Source organism: Cherax quadricarinatus, chromosome 33, assembly GCF_038502225.1.
Source record: "Cherax quadricarinatus isolate ZL_2023a chromosome 33, ASM3850222v1, whole genome shotgun sequence".
Classification (NCBI taxonomy): domain Eukaryota; kingdom Metazoa; phylum Arthropoda; class Malacostraca; order Decapoda; family Parastacidae; genus Cherax; species Cherax quadricarinatus.
This window is the reverse complement of record NC_091324.1, coordinates 3,287,475-3,300,263: the sequence shown is the minus strand read 5'-3', so window position 1 is coordinate 3,300,263 and position 12,789 is coordinate 3,287,475. Positions and strand designations below refer to the sequence as shown.

At 48.0% G+C, this 12,789-nt stretch overlaps 1 pseudogene; it reads right to left on the bottom strand.

The window, feature by feature from the left end:
* Positions 1–3,229: 3,229 nt before the first annotated feature.
* LOC138853533 (mucin-2-like) lies at positions 3,230–7,118 on the bottom strand (annotated as a pseudogene).
* Positions 7,119–12,789: the final 5,671 nt, after the last annotated feature.

Here is a 12,789-nt window from a genome sequence, read left to right as displayed (position 1 = left end):
GGTGGTGGTGGTACACACCCCAGCAACCACCCACCCTGTGTGTGGTAGTGGTAAACACACCAGCAACCACCCACCTTGCGTGTGGTGGTGGTACACACCCCAGCAACCACCCACCTTGTGTGTGGTGGTGGTACACACCCCAAAAACCACCCACCTTGTGTGTAGTGGTGGTACACACCCCAGCAACCACCTACCTTGAGTGTGGTGGTGGTGGTACACACCCCAGCAACCACCTGCTTTGAGTGTGGTGGTGGTGGTGGTGGTGGTGGTGGTACACACCCCAGCAACCACCCACCTTGTGTGGTGGTGGTACACACCCCAGCAACCACCCACCTTGTGTGTGATGGCGGTACACACCCCAGCAACCACACACCTTGTGTGTGGTGGTGGTGGTACACACCCCAGCAACCACCTACCTTGTGGGTAGTGGTGGTACACACCCCAGCAACCACCCACCTTGTGCGTAGTGGTGGTACACACCCCAGCAACCACCTACCTTGTGTGTGGTGATCGTACACATCCCAGCAACCACCTACCTTGTGTGTGATGGTGATACAAACCCCAGCAACCACCCACCTTGTGTGTGGTGGTGATACACACCCCAGCAACCACCCACCTTGTGTGTGGTGGTGATACCCCAGCAACCACCCACCTTGTGTGTGGTGGTAGTACACACCCCAGCAACCACCTACCGTGTGTGGTGGTGGTGGTACACACCCCAGCAACCACCCACCCTGTGTGTGGTAGTGGTAAACACACCAGCAACCACCCACCTTGCGTGTGGTGGTGGTACACACCCCAGCAACCACCCACCTTGTGTGTGGTGGTGGTACACACCCCAACAACCACCCATCTTGTGTGTAGTGGTGGTACACACCCCAGCAACCACCTACCTTGAGTGTGGTGGTGGTGGTACACACCCCAGCAACCACATGCTTTGAGTGTGGTGGTGGTGGTGGTGGTGGTACACACCCCAGCAACCACCCACCTTATGTGGTGGTGGTACACACCCCAGCAACCACCCACCTTGTGTGGTGGTGGTGCTACACACCCCAGCAACCACCTACCTTGTGCGTAATGGTGGTACACACCCCAGCAACCACCTACCTTGTGGGTAGTGGTGGTACACACCCCAGCAACCACCTACCTTGTGTGTGGTGGTGGTGGTACACACCCCAGCAACCACCTGCTTTGAGTGTGGTGGTGGTGGTGGTGGTGGTGGTACACACCCCAGCAACCACCCACCTTGTGTGGTGGTGGTACACACCCCAGCAACCACCCACCTTGTGTGTGATGGCGGTACACACCCCAGCAACCACCCACCTTGTGTGTGGTGGTGGTGGTACACACCCCAGCAACCACCTACCTTGTAGGTAGTGGTGGTACACACCCCAGCAACCACCCACCTTGTGCGTAGTGGTGGTACACACCCCAGCAACCACCTACCTTGTGTGTGGTGATCGTACACACCCCAGCAACCACCTACCTTGTGTGTGATGGTGATACAAACCCCAGCAACCACCCACCTTGTGTGTGGTGGTGATACACACCCCAGCAACCACCCACCTTGTGTGTGGTGGTGATACCCCAGCAACCACCCACCTTGTGTGTGGTGGTGATACCCCAGCAACCACCCACCTTGTGTGTGGTGGTAGTACACACCCCAGCAACCACCTACCGTGTGTGGTGGTGGTGGTACACACCCCAGCAACCACCCACCCTGTGTGTGGTAGTGGTAAACACACCAGCAACCACCCACCTTGCGTGTGGTGGTGGTACACACCCCAGCAACCACCCACCTTGTGTGTGGTGGTGGTACACACCCCAACAACCACCCACCTTGTGTGTAGTGGTGGTACACACCCCAGCAACCACCTACCTTGAGTGTGGTGGTGGTGGTACACACCCCAGCAACCACCTGCTTTGAGTGTGGTGGTGGTGGTGGTGGTGGTGGTACACACCCCAGCAACCACCCACCTTGTGTGGTGGTGGTACACACCCCAGCAACCACCCACCTTGTGTGTGATGGCGGTACACACCCCAGCAACCACCCATCTTGTGCGTAATGGTGGTACACACCCCAGCAACCACCTACCTTGTGGGTAGTGGTGGTACACACCCCAGCAACCACCCACCTTGTGCGTAGTGGTGGTACACATCCCAGCAACCACCTACCTTGTGTGTGGTGATCGTACACACCCCAGCAACCACCTACCTTGTGTATGATGGTGATACAAACCCCAGCAACCACCCACCTTGTGTGTGGTGGTGATACACACCCCAGCAACCACCCACCTTGTGTGTGGTGGTGATACACACCCCAGCAACCACCCACCTTGTGTGTGGTGGTAGTACACACCCCAGCAACCACCCACCGTGTGTGGTGGTGGTACACACCCCAGCAACCACCCACCTTGTGTGTGGTGGTGGTACACACCCCAGCAACCACCCACCTTGTGTGTGGTGGTGATACACACCCCAGGAACCACCCACCTTGTGTGTGGTGGTGATACACACCCCAGCAACCACCCACCTTGTGTGTGGTGGTGATACACACCCCAGCAACCACCCACCTTGAGTGTGGTGGTAGTTGTGTGAGTGTGGTGGTAGTTGTGTGAGTGTGGTGGTAGTTGTGTGAGTGTGGTGGTAGTGTGGGTGTTGTGGTTGTGTGGGTGTGGTGGTTGTGTGGGTGTGATCGTTGTGTGGGTGTTGTGGTGTGGATGTGGTAGTTGTGTGGGTGTAATGGTTGTGTGGGCGTGGTGGTTACGTGGGTGTGGTGGTTGTTGTGTGGGTGTGGTGGCTGTGTGGGTTTGGCAGTTGTGTGGGTGTGATAGTTGTTGCTTGTGTGGCAGCCATGGTAGTTGTGGCAGTTGTTGTGGTAGTTGGGTGGTCGTGGCAGTTATTGTAGTTGTGGGAGTGGTATTGTGGTTATGGTATTTGTGTGTGGTAGTTATTGGGTGAGTGCGGTAGCTTAAGTGTAAATGGGATAGTTGTGTAGGTGTGGTAGTTGCGTGGGTAAGGTGTTTGCGGTATTTGTGTGGGTGTGGTGGTTGTGTGTGGGTGTGGTGGTTGTGTGTGGGTGTGGTGGTTGTGTGTGGGTGTGGTGGTTGTGTGTGGGTGTGGTGGTTGTGTGTGGGTGTGGTGGTTGTGTGTGGGTGTGGTGGTTGTGTGTGGTTGTGGTGGTTGTGTGTGGGTGTGGTGGTTGTGTGTGGTTGTTTTACTTGTGATGTTAGTTGTGGTAATTCTTATGACTTTGTAATAGTTGTTGTAGGTGTGGTTGTTGTAGGTGTGGAAGTTGTTGTAGGTGCTGTAGTTGTGTAGGTGTGGTATTTGTTGCAGGTGTGGTAGTTGTAGGTGTGGTAGTTGTAGGTGTGGTAGTTGTAGGTGTGGTAGTTGTAGGTGTGGTAATTGTTGATGTGGCAGTTGATGTAGGTGCGACATTTGTTGTAGGTGTAGCAGTTGTTGTAGGTGTGGCAGTTGTAGGTGCGGCACTTGTATGTGTGGTAGTTGTAGCAGGTGTGGTAGCTGCAGGTACGGCAGTTATTGTAGGTGCGGCACTTGTTGTATATGTGGTACTTGTAGCAGGTGTGGTAGTTGTACGTGCAGCAGCAGTTGTACGTGCGACAGCTGTAGGTGCGATAGTTGTAGGTGCGGCAGTTGGTGTGGTAGTTGTTATAGGTGCGGCAGTTATAGGTGTGGTAGTTGTAGCAGGTATGGTAGTTGTACGTGCGGCAGTTGTACGTGTCTCATCTGTTGTACGTGCGGCAGTTGTTGAACGTGCGCCAGTTGTACGTGCGGCAGTTGTTGTAGGGGGGTTAGTTGTACGTGCGGCAGTTTTCGTAGGTGAGCCAGTTGCACGTGCGGCACTTGTAGGTGTGGTAGTTGTACGTGCAGTTGTAGGTGAGGCAGTTGTACGTGCGGCAGTTGGTGTAGGTGCGACAGTTGTAGGTGTGGTAGTTGTAGGTGCGGCAATTGTTGGTGTGGTAGTTGTAGGTGCGGCAGTTGTAGGTGCGGCAGTTGTAGGTGCGACAGTTGTTGGTGTGGTAGTTGCAGGTGCGGCAGTTGTAGGTGCGACAGTTGTAGGTGTGGTAGCTGTAGGTGTGGTAGTTGTAGGTGCGGCAGTTGTAGGTGCGGTAGTTGTTGTAGGTGTGGCAGTTGTAGGTGCGGCAGTTATAGGTGTGGTAGTTGTAGGTGCGGCAGTTATAGGTGTGGTAGTTGTAGGTGCGACAGTTGTATGTGTGGTAGTTGGTGTAACAGTTGTAGGTGTGGTAGTTCTAGGTGCGGCAGTTGTAGGTGCGGCAGTTGTTGTAGGTGTGGTAGTAGTACGTGCAGCAGTTGTAGGTGAGATAGTTCTGTTGGTGTGGTAGTTATTGTAGGTGCGGTAGTTGTAGGTGTGGCAGTTGCTGTATATGTGGTAGTGCTGTAGATGTGATTGTTGTAGGTGTGGCAGTTGTAGGTGTGGCAGTTGTAGGTGCGGCAGTTGGTGTGGTAGTTGTTGTAGGTGTGGTAGTTGGTGTGGTAGTTGTTGTAGGTGTGGTAGTTGGTCTGGTTGTTGTAGGTGTGGTAGTTGTACGTGCGGCAGTTGTTGTACGTGTGGCAGTTGTTGTACGTGTGGCAGTTGTTGTACCTGCGGCAGTTGTACGTGTGGCAGTTGTTGTACGTGTGGCAGTTGTTGTACGTGCGGCAGTTGTAGGTGTGGTAGTTGTGTAGGTGTGGTAGTTATTGTAGGTGCGGTAGTTGTAGGTGCGGCAGTTGTTGTAGGTGTGGTAGCTGTTGTACGTGTGGCAGTTGTTGTACGTGTGGCAGTTGTTGTACGTGCGGTAGTTGTAGGTGCGGCGGTAGTTGTAGGTGCGGCAGTTGTTGTAGGTGTGGCAGCTGATGTGGTAGCTGTTGTAGGTGTGGTAGTTGTTGAAGGTACGGCAGTTGTTGTAGGTGCGCCAGTTGTAGGTGTGATAGTTGTAGGTGCGGCAGTTGGTGTGGTTGTAGGTGTAGTTGTTGGTGTGGTTGTTGTAGTTGTAGTTGTTGGCGTGATTGTTGTAGTTGTAGTTGTTGGCGTGATTGTTGTAGGTGTTGTAGTTGTTGGCGTGATTGTTGTAGGTGTTGTAGTTGGTGTGGTTGTTGTAGATGTTGTAGTTGGTGTGGTTATTGTAGATGTTGTAGTTGGTGTGGTTGTTGTATATGTTGTAGTTGGTGTGGTTGTTGTAGATGTTGTAGTTGGTGTGGTTGTTGTAGATGTTGTAGTTGGTGTGGTTGTTGTATATGTTGTAGTTGGTGTGGTTGTTGTAGATGTTGTAGTTGGTGTGGTTGTTGTAGATGTTGTAGTTGGTGTGGTAGTTGCTGTAGGTGCGGCAGTTGTTGGTGTGGTAGTTGTTTAAGGTGTAGTTGTTTAAGGTGTGGTTGTTGTAGGTGTGGTTGTTGTTGTAGGTGTGGTAGTTGTTGTAGGTGTGGTAGTTGTTGTAGGTGCGGCAGTTGGTGTGGTAGTTGTTTAAGGTGTAGTTGTTTAAGGTGTGGTTGTTGTAGGTGTGGTGGTTGTTGTAGGTGTGGTAGTTGTTGTAGGTGTGGTAGTTGTAGGTGCGGCAGTTGTAGGTGCGGCAGTTGCAGGTGCGGCAGTTGTAGGTGCGACAGTTGTTGGTGTGGTAGTTGCAGGTGCGGCAGTTGTAGGTGCGACAGTTGTAGGTGTGGTAGCTGTTGTAGGTGTGGTAGTTGTAGGTGCGGCAGTTGTAGGTGCGGTAGTTGTTGTAGGTGTGGCAGTTGTAGGTGCGGCAGTTATAGGTGTGGTAGTTGTAGGTGCGACAGTTGTATGTGTGGTAGTTGGTGCAACAGTTGTAGGTGTGGTAGTTCTAGGTGCGGCAGTTGTTGTAGGTGTGGTAGTTGTAGGTGCGGCAGTTGTAGGTGCGGCAGTTGTAGGTGCGGCAGTTGTAGGTGCGGCAGTTATAGGTGTGGTAGTTGTACGTGCGGCAATTGTACGTGTGGTAGTTGTACGTGCGGCAGTTGTTGTAGGTGTGGTAGTAGTACGTGCAGCAGTTGTAGGTGAGATAGTTCTGTTGGTGTGGTAGTTATTGTAGGTGCGGTAGTTGTAGGTGTGGCAGTTGCTGTATATGTGGTAGTGCTGTAGATGTGATTGTTGTAGGTGCGGTAGTTGTAGGTGTGGCAGTTGTAGGTGCGGCAGTTGGTGTGGTAGTTGTTGTAGGTGTGGTAGTTGGTGTGGTAGTTGTTGTAGGTGTAGTTGTGTGGTGGTTGTTGTAGGTGTGGTAGTTGTTGTACGTGTGTGGTAGTTGTACGTGTAGTTGTTGTACGTGTAGTTGTTGTACGGTGTGGTAGTTGTTGTAGTGTGGTAGTTGTTGTAGGTGTGGTAGTTGTTGTACGTGTGGCACTTGTTGTACGTGTGGCAGTTGTAGGTGTGGTAGTTGTGTAGGTGCGGTAGTTGTAGGTGCGGCAGTTGTTGTAGGTGTGGTAGCTGTTGTACGTGTGGCAGTTGTTGTACGTGTGGCAGTTGTTGTACGTGTGGCAGTTGTTGTACGTGCGGTAGTTGTAGGTGCGCCAGTTGTAGGTGTGATAGTTGTAGGTGCGGCAGTTGGTGTGGTTGTAGGTGTAGTTGTTGGTGTGGTTGTTGTAGTTGTAGTTGTTGGCGTGATTGTTGTAGGTGTTTTAGTTGTTGGCGTGATTGTTGTAGGTGTTGTAGTTGGTGTGGTTGTTGTAGATGTTGTAGTTGGTGTGGTTGTTGTATATGTTGTAGTTGGTGTGGTTGTTGTAGATGTTGTAGTTGGTGTGGTTGTTGTAGATGTTGTAGTTGGTGTGGTTGTTGTATATGTTGTAGTTGGTGTGGTTGTTGTAGATGTTGTAGTTGGTGTGGTAGTTGCTGTAGGTGCGGCAGTTGTTGGTGTGGTAGTTGTTTAAGGTGTAGTTGTTTAAGGTGTGGTTGTTGTAGGTGTGGTTGTTGTTGTAGGTGTGGTGGTTGTTGTAGGTGTGGTAGTTGTTGTAGGTGTGGTGGTTGTTGTAGGTGTGGTAGTTGTTGTAGGTGTGGTAGTTGTTGTAGGTGTGGTAGTTGTTGTAGGTGTGGTAGTTGTTGTAGGTGTGGTAGTTGTTGTAGGTGTGGTAGTTGTTGTAGGTGTGGTAGTTGTTGTAGGTGTGGTAGTTGTTGTAGGTGTGGTAGTTGTTGTAGGTGTGGTAGTTGTTGTAGGTGTGGTAGTTGTTGTAGGTGTGGTAGTTGTTGAGTAGATTTTTCAGTTTTTTCCCGTTTCCGCTAATTAAATCAGCTATGAAATATTATTAATCGCCTATCCTTATTTCTTAATAACAATCACATCCTTAATAAAGAAATCATCACTGTGCGAGTTGAACTTGCCTAGCGTGTGCCTGGAGGCCTAGCGCAGTGCTCCTTAATTATCTTGTGGTCCGTGGTTTAATCTTTTCTTGTGTTCCTGTGGTTTAATCTTTTGTGTTCCTGTGGTTTATTCTTTTCTTGTGTTCCTGTGGTTTAATCTTTTCTTGTGTTCCTGTGGTTTATTCTTTTGTGTTCCTGTGGTTTATTCTTTTGTGTTCCTGTGGTTTATTCTTTTCTTGTGTTCCTGTGGTTTAATCTTTTCTTGTGTTCCTGTGGTTTATTCTTTTGTGTTCCTGTGGTTTATTCTTTTGTGTTCCTGTGGTTTATTCTTTTCCTGTGTTCCTGCTGTTTTTTTCAATTCTTTATGATAGAGAAATAAGGTAATGTTAATGGGTAACGGGGATGAAAGTCTATCAACTACAGGAGGGTCATTAAGGTCACTTATTCACTATTACTTTAATCCCTAAAATAGGGATTAAAATAGCCTCTTAGTGTTCATTAAAATGAGAAACATTTAGTTATTATTATTATTAAAGATTCGCCGGTATTCTCCCGGCCCGGGCCTTTTCCAAGTGGTGGCCCGGCCAGAAACATTTAGTCTCTGTGTACATCCTTGAGGACATTATTGTGTACTGAGCATTTTATACATCTTTCCTCTTCACATAATATGTAGGAGATATTATGAACAGACTTTAAAAATTAACAGGTCAAGGAAACCTGTTCCTATATATTGAGTTATGATATTTAGGGATGGATTTTTTATTTCAGTGAGTGAGTGTGTACGTGTGTGTCCGTCCCTGAGCTAGGGTGTTGACAAGTGATGGTGACCAAGCCTAGTTCCCCGCCCCTCAATCACTCTTCAGAGAATAGCAACAAACACGTCACCAGCTACCACACAAGAATGCTCTTTTCAATCCAGCCAGTTACACGTCATTCATTATTAACGGAAATTCATCGTTGATCCGCTGGTGTAACTGCTGGTTTGTCCCTAGAACAAAGCACTCTTATTGAGCCGTCTCTCTCTCTCTCTGTACGTCTTTCTCTAACCTCACTCCTCTTCCCCCTCCTATATACTGTTAACGACTTTTACCATGCCCTCTGTCACCAGCCATCGTCACGGTGGTTAACCAGACCAAGTGTTGCAAAAAAGTAAATCATTGTTGCAACATGTTTCAAGGCGACGGGGGCGAGGAGCCGACGGCTGTCCATCACTGTAGCATTGATTACTCGCGGTAGCCCATGCCCCCTCTACCCGGGTATGGTGGGACAACCTATGCTTCTACTCAGGTATGGTGGGATATCCCATAGGCTATATACCTCGACCTAGTTATCTCAGGATACTCTCTCTTTTACACACATCTCTAAATTTTAACGAATGTACTGGACGTAACACTTGTAACGTATTGTGTATCAGAGTGCAATAAACGCACTAGTTGGAGGAGTGTAGTGGTGGCTGGGAGGTGTATGGCTGGCTGCCACACAATAGCGTCCCAACCCACCACTGCAACAAACCAACAATCTGCCGACCGTTGAGCAACACGGGTTAAAAAAATGATCATCCAGCCCGTGCAAAATAAGCGGGGGATCTGCAACGAAAGGTCGAGGGGGAAGAGAATTGGAGGGGTGAAAAGGATGGGGGCAGGAGGAAAACGGTGAAGAAGGGGGCTCAGGGAAATAAAGAAATGCAAAATGACCGCCGCTCTGCAACGGAAGGATGAGAAGGAGGGAGGGAGGGCTGGAGGAGGGGTTATAAGGGATCAAAGAGAGGCGAGTGGGCAGGGCAGACGGGAAGGGAATGGAACACTGGAGCATGGCGTCCGACGGTTTCCTGGGCTGCAACTCCCGTCACTGCCCGTTGCACACCAGCCAGCAACTATATTTGTCTCTAGAATCCTGGTACGATACGGCGTTCCATGGAGGAGTCTCAGTTATTAATGCATAATGTCAATAAAAACCATAGCAATATCGTTTAGTTATGTTAGCTAAGGTTACTACGTAAGAGTATATATATATAACAAACGTCAAAATACTCCCACTCAATCCGATCTAGCCTATAAATAAAAGGTTTGTTTTTCTTAAATCCCCTCCTTAAAATTCCATCTTTCCCTGTCACCTGTCTTAAATGTTTTCTCTCCCCCTCCTAATATATTCCATCCTTCCTAGGAATTCGCCCCTCACTCTATCTTAAATGGTTTCCTAGAATTTTCTAAAATTCATCTTGGGAACAGATTATGATGTAGCGTTACCAGCGACTGGCCTGATACTACCACACATTAAGAAACATCTGCAAGCACAAGCTTCGAATTATCTGGCTGACAGTGATAGAGCAAGAAACTTAACCATATCTATAATGCTGGTAACAGTTAGGAAGGAAAGTCAACATGATACCAGGGCAAGTTAACAATTTTGGAGTACGCAAAAAAATGCAGTTGTCAAGTACCTTATTCTGTACGGCTACAAAAGGTTGAAATGGGTCGCTGGATCACGTCAAGTCACTAATAGCATAACTCAGTTTAAAACGACAGTCCAGGAATAACTAATTAGTGAAGTTGCAGAGAAGAGAAGGATGGTTTCACCAGCCTTCTTCAAGTTAGTAATGCCTAACTTAGTATTATTAATTGACAAACGTAGACAGAACAGATATGTTTACTATCAGAACAAGCGAAATTATTTACAAATAATTATTTACATTTATATAAGACCGGAGGCGACTCGAACCAACACACCTTGACTTAGACAAAGTTCACAATAATACCCACAAGAAGCCAGGCCACACATAACTCCAGTGCCCAGTGTAGAGCTCGAGCATCTTCTGGCCTCAGAAAATTTTTTGTATATGTGCTTAAATAAATTATAAAATATAAAGACCCTAATCAAAATAAATCACATTTCGTTGTTTTGTTGGGTTACGCTACGTTAAATGTTCATCATTTGTTCACACTGTTATGTCTACAGTTATTTTGTTATTAATACAATGTCAAAAAAATGCATAAAAAAATCTATATATATAAAATTAAGAATACCATTTTTCCAAAATATTAACCGACACGTTTAGTACTGAGGATAAAGCAAGAAGGAAAGCGGTGAGGCTGATTTCTCTTGTGGTCCTTCGATTGTCTTCCCCAGGATGCGACCCATACAAGTCGACTAACACCCAGGTACCTACTCACTGCTACGCGAAGAGGGGCAGTAGGTGTAAGGAACAGTACCCAACGTTTCCACACGTCCAATATTCAATTATTACACGATACTCATGACCATTTAAAGTAACAGGGAAAAATGACTTAACCAAAGATAAAAGAACAAAGCCGAAAAAGTATGATCTGTTCCCTCCCATTCCTTATGTTCTCTATCTTTAGGTGCCATACATACATACGTGTATACACACACACACACACACACACACACACACACACACACACGCATTATATATATATATATATATATATATATATATATATATATATATATAGAGAGAGAGAGAGAGAGAGAGAGAGAGAGAGAGAGAGAGAGAGAGAGAGAGAGAGAGAAATCGCATTCAGCAGGACTCGATACTGTTACCGAGACAGACAAGATTCCCTGGCAGCTATTTTATCCACTCCTGGAGTTTATCTGGAGTCTACCTGGAGAGGGTTTCGGGGGCCAACACCCCCGCAGCTCGGTCTGAGACCAGGCCTCATGGTGGATCAGGTTCTGATCAATCAGGCTGTTACTGCTGGCCGCCCGCAAGCTGATGTACGAACCACAGCCCGGTTGGTCAGGTACTGACTTTAGGTGCCTGTCCAGTGCCTTCTGTTAGACAGCCAGGGGTCTTATGTATGCTGGAAGGCAGTTGAAAAGTCTTGGGCCCCGGACACTTATTGTGTTGTCTCTCATCGGGGGAATGTTGCATCTCACAAGGAGTGGTTTTCGTGTGCACAAATGCCACATAAGCTGGGCAGCCTGGTTCACAAGCCATGTTTATCTCCCGGCCCGGGCACGTCTCAGAAGCAATGTCGAGTCCTGCTGACTGCGATCTCTCTCTGTATATACCCACTTGTTTCTGCGTGGTGCACTGATATAAAAATCGCTTGAGAGGTCAGAACATACAGGAGGAGATTGAGATAGCTTGAATCCATGCTTGAGGCTGACTGACGTGCCCGGGCTGGGAAAGAAACATGGCTTGTGAATCAGGCTGCCCAATCTATGTGGCATTTGTGGCCACAAGCTATATTTTTTTCATTTATGGTAATGTAAAAATTAATGATTTTGTACCAAAAGAACCTTAGGAAACTTATCTAACCTTATTATAACAAGCGCAATTTAATTCAGCATAATCCAACTAAGTATATTTATGTAAGTTTACAATACTTTAATAATAAACATAATGAAATACATTTTTTTTCGTTAGGTTCAAAATAATTTTTTTGCGAAATTATTGCATACACAATTTTTCACTTGCCCTATTCGGCAAGAAGTGCATTGCTATTGAAGCCAGAATCGCAAGTTTTACCTATTCGGATCGACACACACACACACACACACACACACACACACACACACACACACACACACACACACACACACAGCAAGGGCAAGCACACACAACTATTCTCAGAACCCCACAACCTATCACACCATCCCAACACACACTACAATCCATACCCACAGCCTCCACCCAACACCGAGCTATAGAATCCCACAGTATGCTACCAGGTCTCCCACCCTCACAGGTCCCCCAAACCACAGTGTTGGAAAGGAAACTGAAGGTATGGTACACAAACGCTGATGGAATAACAAATAAGTGGGAGGAGTGGCACGAAAGAGTCAAAGAGGCATCACTGGACATCATAGCTCTCACAGAAACCAAGCTTACAGGTATGATAACAGATGCCATCTTTCCAACGGGATACCAAATCCTGAGGAAAGACAGAGGGAACAGGGGGGGTGGAGGAGTGGCACTGCTGATCAAAAATCGCTGGAATTTTGATGAGCTGGAGAGAGGAGACAGCGAAGAAAGTGATTACATAGCGGGAACGCTTCACTCTGGAGGTCCCAAGGTGGTAATAGCAGTGATGTATAACCCACCACAGAACAGCAGGAGGCCAAGGCAAGAGTACGACGAGAGCAATAGAGCGATGGTTGACACTGGCTGCAGTGGCCAGAAGAGCTCATGCATGCAGGGCAAAGCTCCTGATCATGAGTGACTTTAACCACAAGGAGATCGATTGGGAGAACTTGGACCCGCATGGGGGCCAAGATACATGGAGGGCTAAGATGATGGAGGTGGTACTGGAAAACTTCATGTACCAACATGTAAGGGACACTACAAGAGAGGAGAGGATGAACCAGCAAAACTGGACTTAGTATTCACCTTGAGTAGTGCAGATATCGAGGACATCACATATGAAAGACCCCTTGGGGCCAGCGATCATGTGGTTTTAAGCTTCGAATACACAGTAGAGCTACAAGTGGAGGGAGAAGCA